At 51.8% G+C, this 20,426-nt stretch overlaps 1 protein-coding gene across 7 annotated transcripts in view; it reads right to left on the reverse strand.

Moving 5' to 3' along the window:
* Positions 1-20,426, reverse strand: part of LOC128902582 (zinc finger and BTB domain-containing protein 7C-like) — a 163,495-nt gene that overhangs the window by 36,019 nt on the left and 107,050 nt on the right. Inside the window, exon 1 of one of the 7 annotated variants that reach the window (XM_054185855.1) lies at positions 11,015-11,034. The exons of the other annotated variants lie outside the window; for them this stretch is intronic. The gene's annotated coding sequence lies outside the window, so the exon portion shown is untranslated. Of the gene's footprint in view, positions 1-11,014; positions 11,035-20,426 lie in introns of those variants that run through there. 7 annotated transcript variants of the gene reach the window in all.

Below are 20,426 nucleotides of genomic sequence, written 5' to 3' on the forward strand. Positions count from 1 at the left end.
GCTTGCCTTTGAGCATCTCCCCGGCTGTAATGTATTTCTTCTCGCTGCATCCCTCCGTCAGGCTATTATCCGTGTTTACGGATACCCAGCTGAGGGATAAAGAAGGAAAGGGGCTTCCTACAGACGCAGAGGGAACGCGCTGGAAAAGATTCCTCACCCTGGGTTCCCCAAATCCCAATCCCCAGACCACCCCCTGCACCTCCTGCCTCCGTGATTCCCGCATGGGGCTTGCTCAGCCGGATGGGCCAGTTCCCAGCGGGTGCGAACCACCCCCTTTTTTACTGGGAGCAAGACCAAGCGTCACCTCCGTAGAATCACAAAACCATTCAGGTTGGAAAAGAACCTCAAGATCAAGTCCAACCGTCAGCCTAACGCTGCCAACTCCGCCGCTAAACCATGTCTTGAATGGATTGGGGATTTTCTGTCCCCCCCCCCCAAATAATGAGACTGATTATGGACCCCACAGCGGCCAACGGGGGTCACCAGGACCCCCCCCACACACACCACTTGGCCTGGGACAAGGACAAAACAGGGCGCTGCCTTGCTGCCACCCTCCTGGCCGCATCCAACGGCGGGTGACACCGAGGCGGCTCCGCCGTCCCCATCTCAGCTCCCGCATCCCCCAACCGGGGACTGACTTCGGGCTGCAGGGACCATCACCCCCCCAACCCCCCCCCCCCGCCCCCGACCTTGCCCGGGGCTCTGTTACTAAGAATAAAAGGAAAAGGGCTGCGCTGCCCCGGCGCGCGGTGGGATAATTGCAGGGAAGCGGCTGCCGTAGCCCAGCGACCGCGGTAATTGGGTCCGGGCCATCCTGTAGCCAGGTTTCCCATGCTATTATCCCCTTATTAATAGAAACCAAACCTACCTTTGCAGAGACAGCACTGCGAGCCTGGAAATTAGGCGGTGCAGGGTTGCAAGGGAGGCATCCACGGCATCTTTGCAATAGCCTCAGCCCTTCGCCGGCCAAGGGCCGGATCCCGGAGAGGTCCGCAGGATGCTCCCACCCCAAATCGCGTCAAAATCCCACATGTCCCAACCCAAAGTCCCCTGTGGTGATTGCAAAGGCAAACGTTAGACGCAATCACACGGCGATTGGCCTCGTGGAGGCAGGCGAGCGAGATTTGGTCTCCTAACTAATTCATCCCAGCGGCATCCCTGCGAGGTACGGCAGGGAGTATTAATTTCATCTCCCAAGGAGGAAAAGCGAAGGTCCAAAAGGCTCGAATTTCCCCTCGCCCGCACGGATGGGGTACGGTGGGGGTCACGAGCTGAGCATCCGTGGATTTAAGGAGCTGGAAAATAAAGTGGAGCATCTCAGCTGGGATGCTCCTGCCTGGGCCCCGGGGGATGTCCAAAGGAAAAGATGAAGGCAAAAGTGACGGCATTGTTTTAAGGAGATTCAACCCACAATTCCAGGGGTCTCTTTGCTGAGAGGTGTGAAAGCAAAGTGCTGATTTTTGAGAAGCCCAAGGACAAGGTGAAAGTCTCCATGGGGTCCTCCAGGACAAGACTTCCAGGTCAATACAGTAGCGTGGCTTTCCATGGCCAGGACTAACACAGGTCCTTCTCCCCATCCCCGTCTTTTTCCAGGCTAACTTCCCCTCTGAAGCTCAGCTTGGAAACAGTCCTGGATCAAAAAGTGCCCCGATCATGGCTTTTTCCATTGGGTAAGCAGAGATGAAAGCACAAGGTGAGGGCCAGTGTTAAAGCTGGAAGGTAGATTAGATGCCTCCATCCGAAATGCAGTCCACGCTACAGAGAATGAGATCTGGTTTGGCACGCTTATTTTTTAACGCAGGGAAGAAATGCAGGTTTATGAAGGTCTTCAGGACCATCTGAATCTCATCTCAAATTTGGGATTTGGTCTGAAACCTCCCCAGCGACGTTCGCTTCCACCTCCCCTCCCTATTCACGGTAGGCAAAGCCTAGCAGATGGCCTCCTACAGTAACAATTTTAACCCTCGACGTTTTTAATACACTCAAGAGCGACGGAAAGAATTATCAGCCCGTAGTATTTCCAAGCTTCCTCCTTTTTCTTCACCCCTTCTTCGCCCAGCTTTTAACGCTTCCCATTTCAACGGCAATTAATACCAGCCTTTCCGAAGATGAACCCTACAGGCTTGCAACCAAGTCCTCGCAGAGCCAAAACGGGCACAGATGTGCGAGAGAGCGATGCAGATGGTTTCTCCTTCCCCTGAAACTCGAGATTTTGCTTCCGCTCGACGCTGCGGTGTTTCGCAGGCCGGGGATGTCAGGAGCACGGCCCTCCCCATATGGCAAGCGAGAAGTCATCCCGGGAAGATTAAAGCCGAGAGAGGAGACTTGGGTTGCCTCCTGTATTTCTCAGCCCTTCTCCGGCATTTTGTGAAAGCCTGGTGCTGTTAAGCAACTACGTGAGGGATGAAAAGCATCAGGGAAAATAAATAATATATAAATGCCAAAGTGTGTTGCCAAGGCCACCTCCAGGATGGATCTGTACCCAGGCATGCTCCCCTCCGGTCGGCTGCCGGCTCCTGGCCCGGCGAGATGTCACTGGGAGGGAAATGGAGCTCCTGGGCAAGAGGTTGTTTCAGCGTGATGCATCGGAGAACCTTGCGGGTGACAGAAACCGTAATTGCTGTGATTAAACTTCACCAGCCCGCTCCACCCCCCCTGAAACCCGGCTTCAGCGCTGATTTTAGCAGAAGCAGGATCGACGTCCATACCGGAGGAGAGGTCGGGAGCGGTGGGGGAGACCCCCTCCCCAAAGCATGAGCAAAGCCTGAGCAGAGGGTCCTGTATCCCTGCGGCCTCACGGATGCTCTGGCTGCCATGAGGACCTGAACAATGTTCTCCATCATCCCTAAAAGCAGTCCAGATCCGGTGCAGCGAGCCAGCAGCCTGACAAAAAAGGGGACCCAGACCCAGCGGGAGATGGCTACAGATGACTTCTTGGGGTTCAGGGCAGCAGCGTCTTGTGCCCAGAGGCTGCAGAGACCCCAAGGGAGCTACATCCTACCAGCTCTGTCCCCATGTCCTTATTTCAACAGCAGCTTGGCCACATCTGCCTCTATTTTTCTCAGCAGACCCCTGAGAGCTCAGCGGCTCCGTAGCTGTAAGAGGTAACGTATCGGTCACTTCAAATACGTGATAAGAACGTAGAATAAAAGGTAGCCAGTGTGGCTGGATGCAGCCACGACCGCGATGTGAGCCGCCCAGTCTCGTGGCATGGAGAGCCGGCTGGGCCAGCAGCCCACTGGAAGGGGTCCTCTGCCCACTTTGTCCTTTCCATGGTGGAAAGGAGGTGAGGCATCACCCCTGGAGCGGGACATCTGTCCTCCAGCGATGATACAGGAGCCTCCGACCCTGATGCACAAGGACACCGGGAGATGCCCGGGCTGCTGGGAGGTGATGGCGAGGAGCGTGGTCCTTGGGGTGGCTTCTTCCGACCTTGCTGTGATGGACAAGTCACGACACCTCCCCGCCTCGCTGCCCTTGCCTGGAAAACAGCCGAAACATCCCCAGCAAAGCGCTTTGCCACCCAGTAACCCCCTTCTCCTCTCCCGTGCCTGCTGCCAGAGGGTGGCTGAGGAGACACAGCACATCGGGAGGCTGCAGGGGCTCCGAAAATGAGATGCACCCACACAGTCTGACGCCGCTGCGAAAAAAATCCCCGGCGTCTGCCAGGATCAGAACTGGCTACAGAGGTTGAAGACGCTGCTTGAGAAATATTCATTATAGCTGTGTACACGTATTTGCCTTACGAGTTTTCTCTAGCGGGAGATTGTAAAGCGACCGGGAAAAGAGGGGCAAAAAATAACTCTCCTTGTTTTGCGCTAAAATATAGGTAACAATTATTAGGCAATAATTGATTCATCCGATACTTTATTAACTGGAGTTCGGGCGTGCAAGTGACAGGCTCCGCCGCGAGCCTTTCATGTGACACGTTATTAAAGGCTCTTTCTCTGGCTCCGAAAGGCAGTAGCTGGCAGATCAAAGGTCAGACATTTCAAGGAGTAAATTGGTTTAATGTGGCTGCAGACAGCCTCACAAAAACCTAATAAATATGCAGTGAAATGTAAGGAGAGAAAATTGTGGACAAGAGAGACAATTACTTTGAAACCAGGATAAGAGCGGCACAGGCTCAAATTAATCAGCGTCCTGGCTCCTTCTCTCTGTCTCAGGATTTCGCATTCAGAGTAGGAGCCCGGCTGCCGGTGGGATGCGATGGGGAGGGCGGGGGACGGACACACTGGTACCCAACAGCAAAATGGGACGAGGGGAAGATGCTCAACCCTGAGCCGCAGCCGGGATGGTGGTGCGAACCCCCCCCCCCCGGCTTTCCACCTCCACCGAGAAACCACCCGTGACCCCACCCCCCCAAAGGATGTCCGCGGGTGGCGCGGGAATCGGTGGTGGCTGGCGAAGAGATTATCCCATCCACAGGGAGCCCTTGGCGTGACCGAGCGGGATCAGGCCGGCATGGCGACACCAGCGGCGACCCACGGCCCAAACCCCAGTGTTCAGTGGGAAAAAAATGAACGCAGAGGTGTTTAACGGTGAGAACCGATGCTTTTAGCTCATCTCATTGTTTTTTCGCTTGATCTCCTGACTTTTTCAGAAGCGTGCCTCGCTTATTTTTAAACCCCGGGCAGCGACGCCTGGATATTTTGGGGGGTTTTGTTTGCATTTCTTGAAATGCATTAACTCAAGTGACCTCCAAATGCTTGCAAGGCAGGAGTTCTTTGCTAAAAAGTCACAGCTTCACTCCCTTTTAATTAAAGGTGAGAAAACACCCACTCCAGCTCTCTAATCTGGAAAGGGACTTCCTGCACGAAAACAAAGCGCGATATTCCCAGTGCGGCTGGAAACGGGAGCGGAGGAAACAAAGCTTTAAAACCAAATGCCTGGTCGGAGAAGCAGATAAGGGCACAACCTCTTTGTGTTCCCTTTGCAGGTCACCTTCCCCAGCTGAGTCACCATCCTCCGGCGCGATCTATCACGGCCCCACCAGATAGCCCAGGAAGGATCAGGCAGCACAAATCTGCAAGCCCGAAAAAGTTGGGACCCAAGGACTAAATCGCACCATCGGCCTTGTTGTCCCGTAGCCTGGACCACCATGGATGGATGAGATCCCTCTGCCCACCACGTGCCCGTTGGTGGCTTGTCGCCGGCTGTGTCCCTCTGCCCAGGGGGGAGCTGCACCCAGGGCAGCACTGCGACCTCCCTGGTGAAGAAGCTTCATGAGAAGCTTTGGAGATGGGGCAGAAGGGGGACAGTCGGTGCCGCTTGTGTCCTGCTGGCCATGGGACACCTTAAGGAGAACCCCACGCTTCAAGGAGAACTACACACTCCATGGGTCACTTTAAGGAGAACGCACACTTCAAGGAGAACCCCACACTTCAAGGAGAACCACACACTCCATGGGTCACTTTAAGGAGAACCCACACTTCAAGGAGAACCCCACGCTTCAAGGAGAACCACACACTCCATGGGTCACTTTGAGGAGAACCCACACTTCAAGGAGAACCCCACGCTTCAAGGAGAACCACACACTCCATGGGTCACTTTGAGGAGAACCCACACTTCAAGGAGAACCCCACACTTCAAGGAGAACCACACACTCCATGGGTCACTTTGAGGAGAACCCACACTTCAAGGAGAACCCCACGCTTCAAGGAGAACCACACACTCTATGGGTCACCCAGAAGGAGAACCGAGGGGAAGGGGACCTTCTGCAACCCGCGCAGGCAGTTCTTGCCCTGAGTTATTTGTGCGTATATCACTCTGCCATAAATCAGGAGCCCTGACAGTGTAATTTGTATCTGGGGAACCCGGAGCAATTACAAAATCAGCCCAAACGCTATTTGTTTCACAAGATTTTGCCCTAAGTTAGCACCGTCGTTTTGCTTTAATTACACTGTAATTAATTGCAACAAAACTGTTTGCAAAGTGCATGTGCGCGGTGGAAAGGCTGGAATATTGCAACCTGCCTGCTCCTCCGCAGCCGTGAATATAAAATCTCTGATCCTCTTTGGATTGAACGCTCAGCGTTCGTTTTACCACCCTATATCCAGAGCATCTCCAAAGTCCTCTCAAAACCAGACCAAGACCCATGGAAGGTGGCTACTGGCCTATTTTCCATCCAGGGAAATCAAGGCGCAGAGGGGTTAATCTCTTTAATTTCTCTTCAGACAGGACTAAGAGGGCAGAAGTTGCCAGAAGTGAACCAAGCTTGGGCCTGGATGTACATCACAACCTTTTTCTCTGCCCTGTGATGCTCAGATGTTCTCATGTTCCCTTGCAGCTCCTAAAGCCACCTGGCACCTTGAAGGGGCTGAGACCTGTCCATGGAGAAGGTTGTCTCATCCAACACCTCCCTAAGGACAGAGACCTGCTCACGGCACAGGGATCTGAAGGTAAAGGAAAGCAAATCCAAGCCGTTTATTTTGCAATCTGCCCCCTTCTAGTCTTTCCAGTGTCTAGCCGCGGCACGGAGGTATTCATCCCGGCTGAGGTGGACCTTCAGAGTCCTCTTTCAGCTGGCGCTCCGTCTCTCGGCGCAGACTACAAAAGCAGCCGTAATGCAATCGCTGCCATGAGGAAACGAGAAGCCGCCAAATGCATCCGAGGCTGCCCCTCGAGTTTCATCCCCCCCGGCCGATTATTTCCGTGCAAGAAAGGCAGAAGCCTGCACGCCCTTGCAAGGCTGGGGGAGAAGGTTTGGAAGGGACACGGGAGTCTGGAGACAGGGATTAGCTGACGTGACTCATCTCCTCTCGCACACCACCAGCAAGCAGCCAGGCCAACGACTTGCTGGTGGGGCAGGAGGGGAAATTTCCCATTTCGAAATTGCTCAACGTTGATAATTAAAATGTTCTCCTTTTTTTTTTTTTTTTTTTTTTTTTCCCCCAGCTAAATACCTCTCCTCTCCTCCCCTCTCCTCTCCTCTCCTCCCCTCCCCTCTCCTGGCCTCCTGGGAGGCCATCAAACCTTCTCACCTCCATCTTGGCCTCCAATTGCCTCCTGGGAGGCCATCGAACCTTCTCACCTCCATTCTGCTGGTAGCAGATGGAGCAACTTGGCCCAGACCACAGGAGAACAGTGGTAGAGAACGTGAAGAGTGAGGAGAACGCGACAGAGCACCAGCTGGTCACCCAATGATGTGCCCAGACCCCACGTGTTCCTGGAGGCACCACCAGCCTCTGGATCGCTACCCAGCAGCCCAGAAGGGTCCAAATTTTGCATCAAGGCAGCGGTCCCAGCACAGGAGGCTGTGAAGCCACCTCTCTGGCAGGCTGCCTGGCACCGTGGTGTGACACAGCGTAAGGAAACCCCCATGGCAGAGGTGAGGATGCACCTGCTTTGAGGAGCTCATGAGCTCAACGATGGTTGGACTCAACAATCTGAAAGGTCCCTTCCAACCTAGGCAATTCTATGATTCTATGATTCGTGGAAGACAGGAGCCGGCCAGGGACCGAGCAGGCAGCGGCGGGGGGTCCAAAGGCAAACCGATCGGAATTATCCCAGCAGCAGTAACTCCGGAAGATCCAGCTGATCTAAGAGACCTCCCAGACACATGCCTAGAGAGCCTGGGGTTTGGCAGAGGATCTGCTCCATCAGCTTCAGCTCACCTTGGCAAAAGGTGCCCAGATACCATGGTGACGGGCTCGGCGGGGATAAACACCGAACATGGGTGTGGGTTGTTTGCATAGTTAGGAAGCTGGCTGGTCTCCATCCCTCCACCCTGCCTCCTCCCAGTGGTGCCAGGATCTCAATCCAAAGTGGTCTCCTACCTCCTCCTGGGCCGGCTCATCCGCGGACAACACAGAGGCACTTCCCAAACTGGTTCCCTGCTAGGTAGGGCAGGGTGGGGGACGGCGATGCCGGGCTCCTGCCTCTCCCCGCACCCCGGGAGGTGGAAGTCATTCGATGGTCCCAACAGCCACATGCCTGCCCAGACCCACACGGAGATGGCACAGAGCCGTCATGGGGTGGGACATCCCCTCCTCCTCCTCCTTCTCCTCCTCCTCCTCTTCCGCAGCTGCCCAAGCACATCGAGCCCCCTGCAAAACCACTGGGTGGCATGTGACATCCTCCCCCACCCCAACCAAAAAAGCCCTCACGACCACCACGCACCCGTTCCTCAGGGGCAAGGACATCTTTTTGAGGGACGAGGAACAAAGCAATCCAGCAGCAGCGAGAAATCAATCTGTAATTAAGGCAAGCCGCTCGCATGAGCGATACTCGACAATTAGGCAGACCTGTGAGCAACGTTGCCACCCGGGCGCTCGGCTCCTCTCCGGCTTCCAGTAAGGAATAAAAAAGCTCTGACTAATATAAAGAGGCCTCCAAATCATTCTTGGCAGGAGCATCCCGGCCCCGGCTCCCCTCCCTCTATTCATCGCGAAAGCTCTCAGCCAAAGGAAAATAAAGCGTTGGAGCTACCTCGCTGACCCGACCTGCGGCGTGGTGTAGCTGGGTGCCCTTCTCCACCATTATACGCTAATAAAATAGTATATATACACACTAATATTATAGTGTCCAGAGTGTATACGCTAATTATATAGCGTATAATACATACACAGTACCCCATTATATAAATTCATACACTGCATGACCGTTTATAATAGACGTATATTGTATTTATATATAAATATATACATTCTATAGACAGGACACGCTGATGGGACCTGGTGTGACGCCGCCTTCCCGTCCCCATCCTGCCGGGAGGGCAGGGGACAGGCAGGGGCAGGGATGAGCCCTCCCATCACTGCCCCATTACCCGGCATCGTTCCCCGCACGCCGCCTTTGGATGTGGTCTGAGCTCCTTCACCTTTCCTAATTACTTCCAAGTTTATAAAACCCTTCCACCGGCGACACTTAATGGGAATAAGAGCAGGACGGCGAGCACGGGGAGGGAAGGCTTAAGCGTTTTTTGAAACTGTTTTAATAGCTTGCGCTTTTAATTAAGAGCAATCGGGCCGAAATTATGCCAGTGAAACTTGCCGCTGATTTATTAATTAGAGGCGGAATTTCAAAGGAGGCGCGGGGAGTTAGGTGCCGGACAGCCCCAGGCTCGCTGGAAAATCCCAGGTTTGTACAGCTAACGCTTGCTCAGTGCTCAAACACGCCGGGTCTGACTCCTCATCGCCTGGCACCTGAAGTAAACAGCGTCAAGCGCAAGCGTGAAGTGGGTGTTAAATCCTGCCCGCTCCCGAGCGGGGCTTGGAAATGTCCCTTTTGCGGGGGTGGAAGGCATTGGAAGACCGCGGAAAGACGCCAGAGCATCACATCTACCTCCTCAGGAGTTATTTGCAGGGGTGTCCTGGGGTGGATACACCAGGATACGTGCCCAGAAGCCCACAAAAGGTTTGCCCTCTGATGTGGGGTGTTGCAGACGTTGAAGGCAGCAAGGGCCGGCCGTGCCACCGGCATTTGGATGCTCCCAACCTTTGCTGCTCCCAACCTCCAAATCCCCCCAGGAGGAGAACCCTCCATCCAATCCCCCTTCCGCCAAGCAGAAAGGAGGGAAGAGTCTCACTCAGTCTCACTCCCCCAAGTATTGTACCTGGGCGAAGTGGGAAGGTGGCTGCCACATCCCCTTTTTGAGGGCAGAACAAGCTGCAGGTCCCCGCGGCACCACGCCGAGCGTTTCCGTCCACCTCTCGGGAAAGCAACGCCGGGACGGCCGAGCGCCGGTTCCTCCTCTGCTGAGCACATTCCTCCCCTCCTGTTTTCATTCAGCTCAACCTTAAACAAAACCACGGCTGTTGGTTGTTTTCTTTTTTCTCGGCGGCGCAGCTATGGGAATTGCCTACGCAGGGCCGGGGGGGGAGCTGGAGAGGGGCTTTGCGCTGCTGAAATAGCGTTCAATCTCACGAAGGAGCTGTTAAAAAGATTAAAGCTTCACTGGGAATAACACACCGTCCTGCCGCGTCCCGTTTGCTCCTAAAGAAGCAAAAAGTTCCTGAGATAGATGGAGATTTCAACCCCAAAATCCAGGTTGGGGGATCTCCAGATAAAGCACCTCCAATTTTTCCCTGCGCGGGCAGCGCGGAACAGGTCGGCTTGAGCCGGGCTTAACCCTGCACCGAGCATCAGCTTCATCCCCTTCTTTAATCGCGATTTCCCCGCAAGCATTCGAGCTGCTGAGACGTTTTAACTACTTAAGAGGAGAGGGTGGATTTTTTTTTTTTTTTTCCCCCCCCACCCGGCAAGTTTTCTCCAAAGAACCACTGAATCAAACCCGACTTTAAACCGGGTATTAATAAAGAAGTATTAAAAATATATGGTATGGTACGGTATGGAATCATAGAATAGAATTAAGGACTATGTTGGGTTGGAAGGGGCCTTTCAAGGTCATCTAGTCCAACAACACAACACAACACAACACAACACAATATAACTAATATAATATAATATAATATAATATAATATAATATATAATACAACAGAATATCTATTCTGTTCTGTTCTATCCTATCCCTTCTATTCTACTCTATTCTATTCTAAATATTAATCATCTGCCTCATCAGAGCCCCTCTGCCCCCCCAGCAGGAGATGTCTTTTCGCACCGGCATCTCCCGTCTAAAAGAAAAGAACAAATAACTAAGCCGGATTTCCAGAAAAAAACCCCAAAAAACCAAAACCCAAACCGAACGCAAACCCCTCCACGAACGGAGAGGTTGTATCGTACAGGTGTTGATACACAGCCAAAAATCGCCGGGCTCGGTAAAGATTCGAGTTAGCAAGCAAGGAAATCAGACAGAGAATCGCGGGTTCGAGTTCAAACAGCAATTAAAAACGCATGTAAATGGCGATAGATTAGCACGGAGGATCGCTACGACGCGCTGGAGATTTCCAACCCGAACACGATTAAGCCTCCGAGCACGGAATTCAAGCTCTTCCTTCCCCTCCCCTCAATAAACCGCAAAAGCCTTTAAAAAGGGGATAAAAAAAAAAAAAAGAAAAAGAAAAAAAAAAGAAAAGCCACTTATTTTGGAAGCCGAAAAGAAGGCACGCGACCCACCTTCCCGCTCCGGGCGCCGACCTTCGTCCTCCCCTCGCCTGCCTCGGCTGGACAGGGGAATCCGGCAGCGTCGCTCCCCGGGTGTCTGCAGCCGAGCGGAGATTGTCATTGATTTGTGTGCGGAAAGTTAAGCCTTTCTAGGAGCGGTTGGGAGAATTCACTCCCACCACTCCCTCTAAACCAAAAGTATTTGGCACGGAGCCCTCCTCGTCCACCTGTACTATTAAGGTCTAACAACGTGCGGGACATTGACTGATTTTCCCGGGATCTTTGCATGTTTACTTTCTAAACAAGCACACAAAGTCCTTTGGAAAGAAAAACTTGGGGGGGGGGGGGTTTGTTGTTGTCCTTTTTTTTTTTTTTTTTTTTGGAAATCTCATTTTTCTTAAAGCAGATTTATCGCATCCTTTTTTTTTTTTTTTTTTTTTTTCTTCTTTCTACTCAGCGGGCCAAGCCTTTCCCTGGTGTAACTGGTGACCCCTGACCCTGTGCTGAGTTGCACCTGCAGAGGGCCTGGCTCAGTTGGTGACACCTTGGGGGACTTCCCCGGCAAACCGTGCACCCGTTTGGCTGAGACAAGGTAAAGCCTCGGGCAGGGGCGGTGAAAACCTTCTCTTTTGAAAAGAACTGGGGATAATTTAACTAAAAAAATCGTGTTTTGCCCACGAATGACCCGAGCGAGCAAGAAGATGGAGGCGAGGCATTGTTCAAAGGAGGGGTTTCCTTACCCAAGTCCCCGGTCGCTGTGTTGTCCGGGTGATGAGAGCCCAAATCGGGTGCCCAATCCAAGGAACGAGTGACTTTTTGAAAACCCTTCCCAAGTGCCCAACGTTGGGCTTCAAAGCTCCCCTCCCCACCCCCCTAGATTTGGAAGCCACCTCCTGGCCACCTCAGCTGCACCCACGCGGCCAACGACCCCGTCCCGCACCCACCTCCTGTGGTCCCCGTCCATGAGGACGTCCCCGGAAGAGGAGTCACCCCACCTCCGTCGCCATGAGTAGCCCAACCTGGCTAAGCCCGGCTTCTGCGCGACCCCAAAGGGTCGGCCATCGCGTTGAGTGATAAACAACAGGTCCCTCCTCTCCTCCTCGTTGGGCGCACCAAGGGTCAGCTCATTCCCCAGGTTCTGCCCCAAATTTAGCAGGCCCATCTCAGAGCATTCAGTCAAACACTGCATTTAATAAAATATTAGTTCCTTTCTGGCACAGGTATTATTACAAGGAAATACAGATATTTTTTTTTTTGTTAATATAATAAATCCGATGAGAGCAGCCGGACACCAAGTTCCACATTAGGAGGCCTTTCTGCTGGTCCTCCTTTAAAGCGGCACATTAAAAAAAACCAACCCCAAATCACAACCAAAAATTGTTTATACAAAGGAAAATCTTTCTGAAGCACGAGGCAAAATCAAGTGTAAGATAGCCCGGGGCAACCTGGCACTCCCAGACACGGCTTGGAAGAGCTCCGTGCTCAGAGCACGGTTACTTTTGAAACTTTTATTTTATGCTTTCTTGGCCTGTCAGGAAAAAAAAAAAAAAAAAATGCTGCTTCCATCCCCACACCCAAACCACTATCTGCAACTCCTCTGACTACCGGGTTTCTAAGGAGTGTCTGGGTAAATCAGTAAATGAAGTCGGCGCGAACAATGTGTCTGGCCCTAGATAAGGGTAAAGCAAAACTTGGGCAGCATCCAGGGACTGCCAAGCCAGCGCGGAGAGGAACACCAATTGCCACCCACTGCTTTTCCTGGTACTCCCACAGCCTGCATCCCCCGTGGGATGGGAGCACCCATCCAAACCACCCGCCCGCACCCCAAGCACGAAACCAAGCGACTCTGCGTTTCCCACACACGCGGCTTTTTTTTTCCCCATCAAAATTGCTCGCTTCCATCAATCCGCCAAAGCCAATGCGACGACGAAACAATTGCGTCCAGCCCGTTCTACTGAAGCGCATTGTTCATGGCGCTGCTTCCCAAGATGGCTTTTAATCAGTGCGGATGGAAATGTCCCCAGCACCATTGAGGTGCTGGAGCGTGTCCAGAGAAGGGCAACGGAGCTGGTGAGGGGTCTGGAGCACAAGTCTGGTGAGGAGCGGCTGAGGGAGCTGGGGGTGTTCAGCCTGGAGAAAAGGAGGCCGAGGGGAGACCTTCTCGCTCTCTACAGCTCCCTGAAAGGAGGGGGTAGCCAGGGGGGGTCAGGCTCTTCTCCCAAGGAACAGGCGATGGGACAAGAGGAAACGGCCTCAAGTTGCCCCAGGGGAGGTTTAGGATGGATATTAGGAAAAATTTCTTCACCAAAAGGGTTGTCAAGCATTGGAACAAGCTGCCCAGGGCAGTGGTGGAGTCACCATCCCTGGAGGTATTTAAAAGATGGGCAGACGTGGTGCTGAGGGACATGGTTTGGATGGTTGGACTTGAAGATCTCAAGGGTCTTTTCCAACCTAAACGATTCTTTGCTTAAAAATGGCCCCCCAAAATCCTGCAAGCCAAACCCGACGTTTTCAAACAGAAGAATACTTGAGGGGGAAGGAGGCAACAGCGACGAAGGAAACATCTCAGCAATGACTTTCCAGTCCAAAACCACAGCAGACCAATAGGTCCCCACTCAGCCCTGGAAATTATTTCCCATTTACCCACGTGAAATTGCTTCCCGGTTTTTGATTGTCATTAACAGAGGGATGAGCGGGTCTCCCAGACTATAAAGGAGGAGAGGCTGAAATGCTTCTAACAGGGTGTGAAATAAGAATAACAAGGAGAAAGAAGACCAGAAAGGGTTGTGGCGGACCCCACCTCGGATCACACGAGCACAACAGGAAACACCTAGTAAAAAAAAAAGTAATAGAAAAGGTTGTAATGATTGCTTATCCCAACTCAGGAAAGCTCTAATTAAAGGTGTATTGAATTGAAAGCTTTCCAGAAGAAAGAGGACTTAAAGGATGCCTCTTCAATCAGAAAAATAAATTATCATCAAATTTAAAGATTTTCATGGGCATAATTAATTTGGACACACTTTTGCTTTCTACAGCTTTTTTTTTTTTTTTTTTTTTTTAAGAATAAACTGGCACAAGTGTTTTGTGAAATTTTGCCATTTTTTTCCTTTCGAACCCGAGTTTTTAAGGCCAACTTTGGCTAGTTGGAGCCCAATAATCAACCTCAGTGAATCCAGTTCTCTGAGAGCCAGAGGAAGATATCTTCCGCAACGAGATTTGCTGCACCAGTCACGTTTTTCAAAGGAAAAGCATTTTCTTCCTCAAACATCCCTAATTCATTGGCAAAACCCGTGGTTAAAAAAAAAAAAAAAAATGACCTTTTTAAATTTTGGGAAGAAATAAAACCCAGCCACGTTTCCCCCCAGAATCTCACAAGAAACTGCTTACAAATGGAAAACCTGGAAAAGCCTGATGAGGTTTCCTCCAAGGTGGCTATCCCACACACCCGCACGTCTTTCCGTTTGCCGTGGTGCGTATCCCCGTTAACTTCAACACCACCCTCCAGGCAATAAAATTAAGCCTTGCCTAAGTGCTTCCAAATGTTGGCCTTATTTTCAAGGTGATATCGAGTAAGTGGAAGGAAGAGATGTGAGCCCACAACCTTGATGCGCGCCCTCATCGCCTGGGTACCACCAGGTCAGGAGGAAGGAGGATGGGGAAACGGAGGAAGAGATGCGAGCCCACAACCTCGACGCACACCCTCGTCACCTGGGTACCACCAGGTCAGGAGGAAGGAGGACGGGGAAATGAGGAAGAGATGCGAGCCCACAACCTCGATGCGCGCCCTCGTCGCCTGGGTACCACCAGGTCAGGAGAAAGGAGGATGGGGAAACGACCCGTCTGGTTTAAGAAGGTCTCTACGCTCATGGTTTGGGTAAGAGCTGCTGGTTTCTCATCTTTAATAAGTAATGGTGGACATCGGGAAAGGGCGAGAGGGTGAGTCGTGAAAGGGATTTCCTTGGTAGTAGCCCCGCAGATGATGAGCCATTTCCAGTGAGAGGCTGAATCACCAGTTAACCCATGCCACAGACTGGGCAGATTCGCTGGCCCGGGCTACGTGTCTTAATATTCCCAGCTGAAAAAAAAAATTAAAAAAAGCTCTAAAGCGAATCAATGCCAATTAAGTGCTTTGCTAAAACAATCTAGCTGGAGTCCCAGTGATTTCACATTTGAAACCATAATGGTCATAATCCAGATCGATCCTGAGGGATCTCCAGTGCTTTGCTTAACGTGGTTGGTGGAACTCGACGAGGCTCCAGTGTCTTCAATGGGAATAGGGTCATTTATGCTACCCAGAGATTTCCTCGAGAAATGAATACAGAGGTTGATTTCTATCGAGGAACAGGGCTGGATGCAGCCAAGATGATATTGTATATCATAGAATCACAGGGTTGGAAGGGACCTCTGGAGATCATCTAGTCCAATCCCCCTGCCAGAGCAGGGTCACCCAGAGCAGGTGGCACAGGAACACGTACAGGCAGGTTTGAATGTCTCCAGAGAAGGAGACTCCACAGCCTCTCTGGGCAGCCTCTTCCAGGGCTCTGCCACCCTCAAAGGAAAGAAGTTCCTCCTCATGTTTAGGTGGAACTTCCTATGCTCAAGTTTGTGCCCGTTACCTCTTGTCCTGTCGCTGGGCACCACTGAGAAGAGCCTGGCCCCATCCTCCTGACACCGACCCTATAAGCATTTATAAGTGTTGATAAGGTGCCCCCTCAGTTGTCCTTTTTCCAGACTGAAGAGACCCAGATCCCTCAGCCTTTCTTCACAAGAGACGTGTTCCAGTCCCCTCATCATCTTGGTAGCCCTTTGCTGCACCCTCTCCAGCAGTTCCCTGTCCCTCTTGAACCAGGGAGCCCAGAACTGGACACAGTTCTCCAGGCGTGGCCTCATCAAGGCAGAGCAGAGGGGGAGGATGACCTCCCTTGACCTGCTGGCCACACTCTTCTTGGTGGAGCCCAGGATGCCATTGGCCTTTTTGGCCATGAGGGCACATTGCTGGCTCATGGTCACCCTGTTGTCCACCAGGACTCCCACGTCTCTTTCCACAGAGCTGTTCTCCAGCAGGTCAGCCCCCAACCTGTACTGGTGCATGGGGTTATTCCTGCCCAGGTGCAGCACCCTACACTTGCCCTTGTTGAATTTCATAAGGTTAGGTGTGCACAGGTGTATGTGTAGCGTTACGATGGGATTTTGCCACATCATATAGCTTCACTGGGAAGCTCTCAGAGGAAGACCTGCACCCTGACCTCTTCCCCAAGTCTATCTGCTCCAGCAGGGAATGGTACCACCTCTGGAAATGCAGTCACCTTTGGGTGAAGCTGGCCCTACAGCTCCCACCCCTTCTCGATCCACAGCTCCCAGTCCTTCTCACTCCCCTGCAGCTCCACGGTGCTACAAGGGAATCAGAATGATCCCATGTTAGCAAGAACGTGGCAAAACTTTGAATTAAACCTGTATTTTCCTTGGAAAACATTTACCTTTCCCCACTGGGTCTTATTCTCAGTCTAATGAAAGAAGATGAAGCCAGGCAGATACGCTGCCTGTGCAGTCTCTTGCTCGGAGGGAGAGAAAGATCATCTCCAAGGGCGACAGATTAGGATGTGGAAGGCTTGGTGGCATGGCATCAGAGAGGTGCTGTAAGGCGAAACGCATTAAACCCTCCTCCGCCTCCCAAAACGCAGCCGTAGCCAGCTCATCTGAGACAACGGCCATTCCCAGCGCTGAAGATGTAGGGGCCAGGAACCTCGTCTCGGCCCCGAAGCCACCAGCGAGGAGGGAACGACACCAGCTCCTGCTCCCCAGGGGACGCGCTGCAAATGGAGCGCGCGCACGTCGTCCTCCTTGAACCCATGCCCGTATAAACACCTGATGTATCGCTTGATTACTTGGTTAGATGACACATGCCCGAAGGCAGCAGCCAGGTCACCTCACTTGGTTTTAATGCTTCAGTCCCCCCGCTTTGTCTTTACCGGGAAAGATTTTTGAATCCGCTTCACCTTGTGTTTGTGCAGGGCTGGGACCGGACGAGGGTTACCAAAAAGAAATGATCGTAGGATGAATCCTAAACACAAACGGACGTTATTAATAAAAGGCAAGATGGGGATCAAAGAGCTGCTATGCAGAGCTCCATGTGTTGGTGCAGAGTTTTATTGGAGGTATCCAAAGCCGAAGCTGGGTGAGATGAAGACCTCCAGGAAGGTTCAGACCACCTGGGGCTTCTGAACATCCATTTGACATGTTCCATCACCCCTGCAGCCAAAAAACCTTCCTAGCACCCCAGAGCAAACTTGAGATGGGTGGTACAAAACCCGAAGTGGCACAAATACAATCTGCTGGGGGATGAAAGGAAGGCGGTGGAGAGCATCCACAAAGACCCAACCTCTAGGGATGGCTACAGATTTCAGCCTGGCTTCCACTGCCATCACTTTTGCACCGTTTGCGGCCCCAGCGCAATTGCCACGCTCGGCTTTTGAAACGCGTCCCCTGCCTCGTAATTTCTCGACGGGTTATTTTCGCTTTGCTCTCGCCCAAAAGGAGCCACGACTCCTCGCTGGGTCTGCTCGCGCCATCCCGCCCTTGGATGGACTAAGGACGACCAAGTAAATTGCCCATCGTAACCAGCGTGCCAGCCTCCGGGCGTTGATAACCCTCAGCCCGGACCACTTCCTTTCATTTCCACAATCCATACAGTTATCCGCATCCGGGAATAACAAATTTAGCAGAAGCTCCCCGACGTAGGTAGGAAACAATCTCATTTGCTTTCAAAAGCTGTGGATCGGGCCACAGCTCCTTGCAGGATATCACATTAATAGCGAGAGGCAAATGAACCATTTTACTTCTCTTAGCCGAAAAGAAAAAAAAAAAAAAAACACGTAAAATATGCGGCCGACCTGATTTACCTCCCTGATAACGTATTTAAAAAATGCTCCCAGGCTGAGGACTTCGCCAGCTGAGATTTCGTGCGAAATGAGACTGTTTATGTCATGACCGCAACCTTCTGAAAAATGCCCCTTTGGATGGGGAAAGCTCACAAGACCCTTAGGTATAATGATCTCAGCTATATCAATAACCACATTTCGGCAGATTCATTATCTGCTCGCCGGCCTGCCCAGCCGTGCAGCAAAGTGTTGCAGCAGGCTGGAGCGAGAAAGTAAAACATTGAATTCAGCCGTTCCTCCCACAGAAAAAAAAAAAAAAAAAAAAAAAAAAAAAAAAAAAAAATTGACACGGTGGGTCATTCTTTTCCCTAGCAAAAGCCAAGCTTTTATTTCCTCTGCTTTCACACCGCGCCGGGGAGGGAGGACCAGAGCTACGCACAATATTGAACACAACCGATCAATCCCCCTTTAGCGGGTGCACGAGCGTTTTCCTTCACAGCTCGCATCTTCGCTCCCCAAGCACCCTCACCCCTCCCTGTCCCAAACTTTTTTCCGCCTTTGTCTGTTCCTCCCGATATTCGCTCCATCATTCGAGATTTTAACATCCCTGCTAACTCTATGCATGGATACCCGACCGCACTCCATCGGAAATTTAGGCTACAAAACACAGGTTTATTTCATACCGGAATTTTCAAGCAAGAGGGACCATTACGATCACGTATTATGCCCTCCAGCTTCGTACAAAATAAAATACTTCACCCTGTAATTTCTGCAGCGAGGCCCTAATTCCTGCCTGCCCTCCAGCATTTAGAAGCAGAGGTAATGTTGGCTGAAAGATTTCAAATCAAGGGGGCTTCTCCCTGCTCCTTGGCAAGCGTTCGTTAGCAATTTATTAGCCACCGTACTAAAAAATGTGCATCTTTTTCCTTTTCTTTGTTGTGTCTGCGTGTGCCTAGCTCTAGCTTCTGAGCATCTCCTCACACCGAGCTTTTTTCTCCTCGGCTAAAGCAAACAGTTTGGCTCCCTTCCCAAAGTTGGGACTTGGTGGCTACGAACCCAGGAGCAAGGATGAGCGTTGTGAGCATCTCCCGTAGCATCTCACTGCTACGTTCACCGGCAACGGAGAGCTGGACCAGGGATGGAGATTGCTCCAAGAAAAGCCATGGATAGGTGGGTTGAGGCATGACCCATCTTCACCTAAGGAGGAGAGAGAAAGAGGCCACCTGCCCACCTCCTCCCAGCCTGAAAGGGGCTGGAGCCTGCCATGAGGACAACGTGGGGCAACAAAACATGCCTGCTATCCATGCCCGCCCTACGTACCCCCAGAATTCACCACCAGACCCCATTTTTCTTCACTCCAACATGAAAAAAAAGGCAAAATACAGCAGAACCAGTCAAAAAAACCCCCACCAAACACAAAACATGATCTTCCCATCTCCTAGCTCGAGCCCACCACGTGTAACTGGATTGTTCTTTGAAGAGTATGAGATTGAACACATGGTGGGAGAACAGGTATTTATATGAAAACCTCTTTAGGATGGTGGGTAACAGTTTTAAACTGAAAGAGAGGAGATTTAGATGAGATCTGAGGAAGAAATTCTTTGGTGTGAGGGTGGTGAGCCCCTGGCCCAGGTTGCCCAGAGAAGCTGTGGCTGCCCCATCCCTGGAGGGGTTCAAGGCCAGGTTGGACGGGGCTTGGAGCAACCTGGTGGTCTGGTGGGAGGTGTCCCTGCCCGGGGCAGGGGGGTGGGACTGGATGGTCTTTAAGGTCCCTTCCAACCCAAACCATTCTATGATTCTATGAGCATCGCAGCCGAAAAACTCTACTTCTGGCTTGGCCACCGCAACCTGCGCATGGGAAACTCATGTTGTCCTCGTCTCAGAGCTGCTTGAAGGTGAGAGCAAAATGGCTAATGGAGGGGAACTGGTGAACATGGGTTGTGGATAGGGCACCCATCACCCCCATCTCACCCGTACTGGTAACACCAGTGCCAGGGCTCTGCTACCTGCAGGAGAAGGCCCTGGAAGAGCTCTGCCCCAGCAGCAAGCGCATTTGCCCTTTCTGCCCCAAGCCCTGGGATTTATTATTCCAGAAACACGGAGCAGGAGGGAGCTGGGCAAACGGGTGGAAAGAAAAGGGCAAAGGTAAGATGGGAGAAAGAAATAGCGTCTCTCTTCTAGGTCAGGGGAGAGAGCAAGCAGTCACAAACTGCTAAGGAGAGACAAGGCCTTGTACATCCATGGATGACTAACCTAAAATTTGGGGTTGGAACTAGATGATCTTTAAGGTCCCTTTCAACCCGAACCATTCTATGATTCTATGAAAATTAGCATGGCAACATGCAGAGGGGAGTGGTTAAAAAGAAGTATTAAGATACAGAATGCAATGACTTAAAAAAATCTGAAGGTTTTGGAGGCAACTCTCATCCTTCGCAGAAGGGCTGGTGGGTCTGAAGGTTTTGGAGCTCTTGGAGGTGGCTCAACTGCTCGGCGACCCAAATAGATGGGCAACAGCACAGCAAGTTAATAACTCCTCCCTCATAAAT

The sequence above is a fragment of the Rissa tridactyla genome, chromosome Z (genome assembly GCF_028500815.1).
Source record: "Rissa tridactyla isolate bRisTri1 chromosome Z, bRisTri1.patW.cur.20221130, whole genome shotgun sequence".
NCBI lineage: Eukaryota > Metazoa > Chordata > Aves > Charadriiformes > Laridae > Rissa > Rissa tridactyla.